Source organism: Acanthochromis polyacanthus, chromosome 13 (assembly GCF_021347895.1).
Source record: "Acanthochromis polyacanthus isolate Apoly-LR-REF ecotype Palm Island chromosome 13, KAUST_Apoly_ChrSc, whole genome shotgun sequence".
Classification (NCBI taxonomy): Eukaryota; Metazoa; Chordata; class Actinopteri; family Pomacentridae; genus Acanthochromis; species Acanthochromis polyacanthus.
In genome coordinates, this window is record NC_067125.1 from 23,279,870 (window position 1) to 23,289,120 (window position 9,251).

The following is a 9,251-nucleotide window of genomic DNA, read 5'->3' on the forward strand; positions in this document are numbered from 1 at the left end:
ATTATTATTATTATTATTATTGATGTTACTAAAACAATTAAACAATTTATGTTTTTTATTTGTCTTTTTTCTATATTTATTATTTTATTATTCTGTTATTTTTAAACTATTAACACATGACTTAAGTCACAACCTTACTCAGCCATCCTGGCTCGCCTTTTCCTTCCCCCTTCCCTGTCAGCCGCCAGATGCAACCATCGTTTAATCCATGTCTCGATGTCATGTTGGGAGGCTTTCGACGACAGTGGATTTTTTCTGACAGCAGCTGATGTGGACAACAGTTTTGAAAAGAAATAAAAATTACAATACAAGGACAAATGGAATGCGGCAAAACTATATGACTCAGCAGAAATTTGAATGAATTGATAATTAGAATATTTACCAATTATAACAGCCTTCAATTGCAGGGAAGCCATTGATGTTTTGCCATTAACGCCTCTCCAATTGATTTCCATTGCCAGGCTGTTTGCGATGGTTTGCTTCATGATGCGCCAAACAGTGTCTTTGGCATCACAGCCCCCAACAAGGCTCAGGTGGTTTACCTGAAAGAATGAAATCATGCTTTTAAGTGTCTGATGACAAATACTCAAATGTTCTGAGAGTGTACTGTGACATGTATTAATTATTAGCAGTAATATGGGTCAATGTGGCAAGAGGGATGACAAAATGGAGAATTTGTTACTACGATTAATGTAGATGTGTGTAGATTTTGTGCCATATTCTATGTTTTGTCTCTGTAGTCTCATCTTTCCTGTTCCTTTCAAATTTTTCCCTCCTAGTGTTTCTGTTCACTTGTCCTTCCCGCAGTGTGGTCCCAAGCTGTGTCTGATGTCTGAACCTGCCTGGATTGTTTCCACCTGTGCCCCATTACCCAGTGTATACTGTATCTAGTCTGTAGCTAGCTGTGGCTCAATTGCGGGTCTGCAGCCCACAGAGGAACGAGCCTCCACAGTTCAGTCAGTTGAGTCTGGGTCTCTCCATCGTAGCATGTTTATGCATATGTGTGCATGGAAGTGATGTGGTACTTTTAAGGTAAATGAGGTAATCATCAGTGAAATGACTTGCTCTATTGACTGAGCACAACAAACACATGGCATGGAAATGACTAGATGAAGCCACAACATCACACCTCTGTTACTTACCAGTTTCATTTTCAAATCTGAGTCCTGTAGACTTTCATGGTCTTTTATGGGCAAAAGATCATCATTCAGACATGTCTGATTGGTGTCTTGCTTGGAGCAGATGGAGAATGTGTTTCTGCTGGTCGAGAATCATTTCTCGCTTTGTCAGCATTTCCCGCATTAGTGCTGGAAAAACAAAAGATTGTATTTAATACAAAGCATTCAAAAAACTTCACACAGATCTAATTTTATGCCTAATTATTTAGAGGCATTAAATGGATTTGAAGGTACACCAGAATGATATCATAGGGTACCACTTTAGAACTAGTACTAGTTTTCACTCTTGAACTTTTGATACAGTTCAAAACTGCACATTTGACAGGGTTCATATTCAACCTCATGTTCTGAATATGCAAAAAAACATGAAGGTAAATTCAAACTTTACACAAAACATACCAGGATGTTGTGGTAGTAGATTTTAGCATAATATCACATCAGATCAAATCAAACAGATTGATTTGTTTGACTTTATGATGGTATAAATGAACACAACTCAGAGCAAGGGAAACCATCTACTTAAAGCTGCTGTCCGGAGTTTGAATCGCAGCGTCTCCCAAAACGCTGTTGGTCCCACCGTCCCTCCCTCTGATTTCGCCCCTTTATTTGTGCAAGCGCGCAGTACATGAGAGAAGTGCCCGGAGTGCTGCAGCATATGGCCTGTTTTGCTGTTTTCCCCTCTTCTACATTTAGTACATTTAGTAAATAATAAAGGAATTACGTTAGAATGCTGTATTGAGTCTAACTTGTCCTAATACCAAAATAACATGAATCTGCTAGGACGAACGAGTAAAGTTTCAATATGTGATTACACTCGTGTATCCCTCGATGACGTTGTTTATCAAACTTAGTGCATTTACGCGTGTATATGTGTTACATTGTTTATTTATTTCTATCTAGAGTTCAGAATTGCATGACTCCTCTGATGAAGAGTATGTCCCAGACGCCCCAACATCTTCCTCCAGAGGTCGGGCATCTAAACGAAGCCGTCAGGCGGGCTATGGAGGCCGTGGTCGGGGAGCGACGCGAGCACCCCGAGCCAAAAAACGTCCTGCAGTCTCTTGGCCTGACAAGCCGTGGGATTGGTAACTTTTCTGGAAGTTGCTGAGCCCTGATGCTCTCTCCTCCACAAGCAAAACAAATGTGCGCGCGGTTGCGTAGTGCGTAGCTCGCCCACCTCTGCATGGGCTTGCTTGCTGTGCGCGTAACCGTTGATTGACAGCATGACAAAGCTGAAGCTCGAACTTGATTGGTCGGCAGCAACCGGCGCTTTTTGGAATAACATGGGGGTCTATGAGAGGAAGGCGGAGCTCAGGAATAAATTTTCATATTGCGTTATACTAACTTTATATTATAGTATCGAACTAGACTAACACATTTAAGCTTTGTTAAAAAATGATACATAAATTGAAAACAAACGGAAACTCCGGACAGCAGCTTTAACCATCTACAACATATCTAAAACATCACTTACAGTTTGTAGTTTCTCATGCAGACCACGATGGTGTGGGCTGTGTTCTTGGATTAGGGTGATCTTTAAAGACAGAGTTATTTTAGATTTTATTTGGAAAATAATTTGTTAGCCCCAAAATAAGCATTTCAAATATTTACACTCCAGACTTTTGTAAGAATTTAGTAAAAAACAAACAAACTGCATGACTGATATCTACAAATAAAGTCATTTAATCTTTTTCGTATGAAACAAAATGAGATGGGTAAAATCTGACTGTAAACACCTACACTCAAACTGGGGTCCCCACTGCAAGCTGCTCCTCTGGTCCTGGTCAGTATTCCATTGGCTAGTGGAGGACAAACTGTCATGTCTCATCTCGTTTTGGTGAGACATCATGGGAGGATGAAGGGCTTGATATGTGGGTGGACAGACTGGTGGAGCACTGGCTAAGCCGTTGCCACACTGCTGAGGTCTTGATTCATCCTCACTGTCTGTTAGGTAACCAGCATGCAGAAGTCGGCTACTTGGCCTAAAAAGACATTACATTGATATTTTAGGTGTGGTTTTCTAAAAAGCAATTGTAATTTCACAGAAATAATATCATAGGAAGTTTTTTTTAAAGATTATTTTATTATTTATAAGAAATTCAAGTATTGCAGCTCTTACAATAAGAACATACTCATACACTACTCTATCAAAGATTATTTCATACAGCTTCATGTCAAGAAATCCAAACTATCCCTTTCAAAAATACTGTCAGCCTTCTCATCCACTACACAACATTATACACTTCAATGCATTGTTTTTTTGTTTTGTTTTGTTTTTTGACACACTTATTTGCTGAGGAGGTTCATAAGTAATCTATACAATCTCTATAGTTTACAGATTGGGAGACATTGTGCATGTTTTGACCCAATTAATGATCTTATTATAATTTGCAATGTTTTTCAGAATTGTTAAGTTCGAATGCAGCTGTTCACAATACTTCTAGATTTTGCAATATCTACATTTTGCGCCTTGTTTTCCGTCCACTGCATTCCTCTACATCTGACTGAAGATCAGACCGCTCTTCAGCTTCTCTCACCTTCTGTCTGCCTTCCTGATAATTTTCTGTAAAACATTTAACAACTACTACTTCTGTCAAGCCATACACTGTCAAACCATACACTCTAAAAAGTAATTCAGGGCCTTAATCTCTGAAAATCGTTTTTGTGATTATTTGAGTTGCAAATATCAAAATAAATGCTTAGAAATCCAACAGGCAATTTTGCTTTACATTATATAGATGATCTAAGTTTATTTAACGAAAATAAATTTTGAATCAACTGCAAGTAATGGACACTGCAATGAGAACCATTTGGAGGACTACACTTCGGTAAGTAGAAGCTCTAACAAAATGACTTTAGCTAGTGATGGAGAAAACAAAGCTTTCTGAACCACTGAATCAATCTGAAGCAATTGTGTTGAAATGGATCAGTGTTTCGAAGCATTTGAACCACTAAGTATACATTTTTGCGATGGTCCCTAAGCGCCTTGGCTGCAGCACTGAATTTTGGCGGACATTCAGCGTTGCTCCGTTCAATTTTCGCCATAACAATTGAGGTTGGTGAGTTAATGGCAACTGTGAAATGCCTGTCTGACTTAACTACACAAAGTAATACCAACCTGGCTGGAATTGGTGAAAACACAATGGTTTCTGCATGTTCATAAAAAAAACACTATTTTATGCTTTTCATGTGCAAAAAGGACTTGATATGCAGGCATTTTGCAAATAGGAGACATGGTTATTACATAGGCATACATACCAGTTGTAAACATCACTCTGATATTCCATGCCATCCAGTCTGAAGCAGGACTGATTCTTTGTTTAATTGCTGTCTCCAGTGCCTTTCCCCGGAGTGGTGGCCACAGGCATTCATGTTCCTTGACCCACGAACCAGGCACCAGCTCTACCTCACTCGTCTCCAAGAATTCAACTATTTTAAACATCTCTCTGTCAAACATAAAGTAAGTCACTTATCTATGGAGGACTTAGCTTCCCCTTCATAATTAGGAGCCCCTTAAGAAAAATGTACAAACTTTGAACTCTAAATAGGTTGTCTGATTTTATTATTTCTCTTTACAGGAAAACTGATTAATATAAAAATGTGAAGCAGGTTGGAATAAGCTGTTTACTGTATACTGTCCACTGTCTACTGTCCGATGTCCACTGTCTACTGTCTACTGTCTACTGTCCAATGTCACTGTCCAGTGTCCACTGTTTACTGTCTACTGTCCTCTGTCTACTGTCCAATGTCACTGTCCATTGTCCACTGTCTGACTTCATCCAGTCAGCTCTCTTAATTACTTGTGTGCAACAAAGGAATAGATATAAATTTCCTATTACATGGTAGCTTGACACACTTCACAATATCATCATCAATTTTTTTGGCTTTTACATGTTTAGACAAGTTACTGACAACACATATCCCAAGGTTAGTTGAGTTTATGGGGTAGTCAAAAAATGGCTCATGCTGCTCATACTCCCTGTACACAATATGGGTTTCATTGTCAGACACAACAATATTTACCACTACAGCGATGCAGTTGCCAATTTTAACACAGCTGTCTTTCTCAGACTGGATGTTTATCATAGCACACCCTATGACTGTCTCCTGAAACTGCTGAACATTTTTGAATGTGCCTGGTACAGGGCCATCTTTGTGTTCTCTCAGCTCTCTCATGTCCTTTCCCTGTATGTTTTCATTCCCAGGGCAAGCATTCTGTTCGGACAGTCTACGGATTATCTGAGGCAAAGGATGGTGGGGAGTCCTGATCGTTCTCTTAATGCTTCCCAAGAAGCTCTCAAACGGAAAGCCGGATATTAAGTTGAGGTTACCATGCAGCCTCACATCCTCAGAAAGATGTGTCAAACCATGAATGTTGTACACAACATTCTCTGAACCATACAACTGACTGAAATGCTCCACAAAGGACACAAGCAGGCTGTGAGCAAAATCATTCAGGGTTAGACATAATGATGGACTTGACAAAATAAAAATGGCAACAGAGAGCAGCATGAAGTTCTGATACAGTGAAACTGCAAGTACACCACGCAGGACCACTGGACCTGTGTACAACAAGAACTGTCTCAGCTCTGTTGCCTTCCATCTTTGCCTCTCTAATAATGTTCTAGGCTTTCGAGCAAAGTCAGCTGGGATGGAATTTTTTAAGACCATTAATGTGTTTGAAATGAGTTGACTCTGATAGGCAGAGATTCGGCAACGCAGGGGTCCAGAGCCATGCCAAAGGTCTAAAAGTTTCCTCATGACACCAAGACAAACAAGGTGCATATAATCATGAGGAAAGCATGTCACCATTCCGATATTTACATCTTTTAAAGGGGAAAAGTTAGTGTGGTGTCCCTCGTCAGTCATACTGATAAATGAGGCATCAGTTCTGCCAGGACAGTTGACTTCTGGAAAGGTCATTCTATGACTGATCCAAACCCCTGTCTGAACACATTTATCACATCCAGAATATCCTGTGTGTGACTTTATCCCCTTTATAAATGCTCTAGCTGGAGCATCACAAATCACTGAGCTCACTTTGAGAAAAAAATTCTTGCCTTTTATGACAAAACCCTTGCCAAGTAATGTTAATTCACTCACAAGATCTTTCAAGTATTCATTTAGCGAGGATGGCTTTGAGTTACCGCAGAAGAGTGCAATAATGACTGGCTTCTTTGAATGATCCAGAAGTAACCCCAAAATAGGCCAGAACTGGATATTAGAACTTTTAAAGAGGGGCAAACCATCAAAGTTCATTTGCAGCCTAAACATATGTGCATCTGGAAGTTTAGAGCAGACACTCTCAAAGGTTTTTGCAAGAGATTTTAGTATACCAAAGTAAAAGTATTTACCACCAGCTAGGCTTTGTACATTATATACAGTTTTGGTTTTGAGGAGAGTTCTACCATCCCTGGGTAGCATGGGATGATAAATCCTCAGAATGGCCAGGAGAGCAGTCAAAGCAACCAAAGAGATATTAAAGTTTACAGCCCAGTCACACAAAGATGTCTCTAAAGAATCCCCACAAGTATTATTGTCTGATTGGCCATCTGAGTCTGCTGATTCAGATGAGGATGACTTTGCTTCAGACTCTGCTTCATCAGCCTGATAAATATCTGCCCCAAAATGATGTTCCTCATGTACAGCCTCTCTAGACTCAACATCATTTTCACTCATAGAAGATATCAAGGTGCTGACTTTTTTTACAGCCCGCTTTCGAACGTTTCTTCTGTCCATGGTCAAAAGTCAAGTCAGTACTAGTCACTGTGGTTAGAAAAACTAATAATAATAGTAAACCTAAATCTGTTGTGGTGCTGGTTGGTTCAAAGGATGAATTACCCTGTGAAAAAAAGATAAGCAAATTTGTATGACACATGTAACACCTCATTAGGTATTCAATTTTCACTTTGTTATGTGATAATGCCACATTTTGTCATAAAAATGTTGAACACAATCATTAATTAACTTTTGTAACAAGTTGTTACATATTGCATAGGTTATTAGAAATTGTGTGTGATTTCTTTTGAACAGATGTGACTGATTTTCCCTACTTCTGTCATATTATTATTATTATTGGTTGATGCTAGAGGTACGGACCGTACCCGTAGCATCTGTACTAGAGGTACGGACCCGTTAAGGTCACCGAAGAGCTGGCGCCGGTAAACTACTATTTGTTGCACATTACAGGCAGTTTATATGAATGACTTTGACGGCGAACATTGTATAATTTAACTAAAAATACACCATCTCCTCTCACACTTTAGACAATGTAGTTTTTACGCTTTTAGACGCCGTGTCTAAATTGTTTGAAGTCCAGTTCCTATTAATTAGTTTACCGCGTTCAGTGGTGGAAGCGGCTGACGAACTCCATTGCAAATGTTCCCATTTAATTTCGGACGCTAATTTACACGATAAAGTTAAGGATGTCGAATATGAAACAAACACTCGTGAATGGTGAGGAGCAGCTCTTTAATTCGGCATGAATTAAAAAAAACCACAAACTCGATTTACTGTGATATTGTGAGATTTGTTTGTGGTGATGTCAATTAGCCATTCAACAGAGTCCGCTGACATTAAAGTGACTGTGACAGTGTCTGTGTTGACAGACGTAGAAAATACGTCAGGGTTTTGTTTAGGTTGTTAATATGTAACAGTCTGTCGCTACTTTTGAAGGTAAAAAAAATACTTGTAGTTTGCTGGCTGTTAGTTCCACCATTTGTTTTGTTTGCTGTTTGTGCTTTATTAGAACAGGGTCACGTGAATAAAAAGTTTTGCTATTTTTTATAGTAGTGCTGATTTCAACCCCCAAATCGCTGTCCGTGAAAAAGTCAGATCAAATTCCACGAAGAACAGATGACTGACATGACAGGCTCTGCACGCAGATTCACCTCGAATCACTGAAGCGCCTTCACCAGCGTAGCCGGCTCATTAATATTTATGTCCATCGGATTACCAGCCAATCACGAAGCGCGTTCATCAGTCGGCTTATTAATATTTATAGTAAGGGAAAGTGCCGTATCCGTAGGCCACAGGCTACGGGTACGGGTCGTATCTGTAGACACTACCAATTTACAAGATAAAATTAAGGATGTCGAATATGAAACAAACACTCGTGAATGGTGAGGAGCAGCTCTTTAATTCGGCATGAATTTAAAAAAACCCACAAACTCGATTTACTGTGATATTGTGAGATTTGTTTGTGGTTATGTAACTTAGCCATTCAACAGAGTCCGCTAACATTAAAGTGACTGTGACAGGGTCTGTGTTGACAGACGTAGAAAATACGTCAGGGTTTTGTTTAGGTTGTTAATATGTAATAGTCTGTCGCTACTTTTGAAGGTAAAAAAATACTTATAGTTTGCTGGCTGTTAGTTCCGCCATTCATTCCGCAGATTCACCTCGAATCACGGAAGCGCCTTCATCAGCGTCGCCGGCTCATTAATATTTATGTACGGCTCATTAATATTTATGGTAAGGGAAAGTGCCGTATCCGTAGGCCACAGGCTACAGGTACGGTCTGTATCTGTAGACACTACCTTACTCCAAGGGGATACAGATAACTGTTTTAACGTTTAAAGAAATTAAATTTGGAATTAATCTGAAAGATAAAAAGACAGATAATGGTGTAAACAATCTATTAATCCTGTGCAAACATTTTATTCATAAATGCAGGTTTTTTAAAACCAAACCTACAGTCATTCACTGGAGGAATGAGCTCAGTCTTTTTGCCAAATCTTTGAAACGAATTAAACAAAAACAAGCATATTTTCTTGAAGATTTTTTCTCGGAATTTGGCTTGGTATGATCCCCCAGTTGTGGTTTCCTTTTTGTTTTATTTTATTTCAATTTATTATTATTATCATTACCTCATTTTTTGACTATCAATAACTTGACTGTTTTGATTTCAATGTAAATGGTGCCTTAATGTTTGTTTTTGAAATATGCAACAATAAAATAAATTAAAAAAAAAAAAAAAAAAAACCTCAGTCAGTCACATGATCCAGGTAGACGTCAGTCACGGCCCTGGCATGCCCTGACGTGCCCCGAAGCTCAACGTTAGCGCTGCTAATT

General features: G+C 39.1%; 2 long non-coding RNA genes across 2 annotated transcripts in view; one reads left to right on the forward strand and one right to left on the reverse strand.

Moving 5' to 3' along the window:
• Positions 1-1,226: 1,226 nt before the first annotated feature.
• LOC127536832 (uncharacterized) lies at positions 1,227-3,276 on the reverse strand. The gene is made up of 3 exons (XR_007946033.1): positions 2,919-3,276; positions 2,653-2,712; positions 1,227-1,307 (listed from the first exon to the last, which is right to left on the reverse strand). It is a non-coding gene; the product is annotated as an uncharacterized LOC127536832 (long non-coding RNA).
• Positions 3,277-9,219: 5,943 nt separating this feature from the next.
• LOC127536833 (uncharacterized) overlaps positions 9,220-9,251 on the forward strand; it is a 2,074-nt gene continuing 2,042 nt past the window's right edge. The window contains exon 1 of the long non-coding RNA XR_007946034.1: positions 9,220-9,251. This exon is cut by the window's right edge and continues 90 nt beyond it. This is a non-coding gene — a long non-coding RNA (uncharacterized LOC127536833).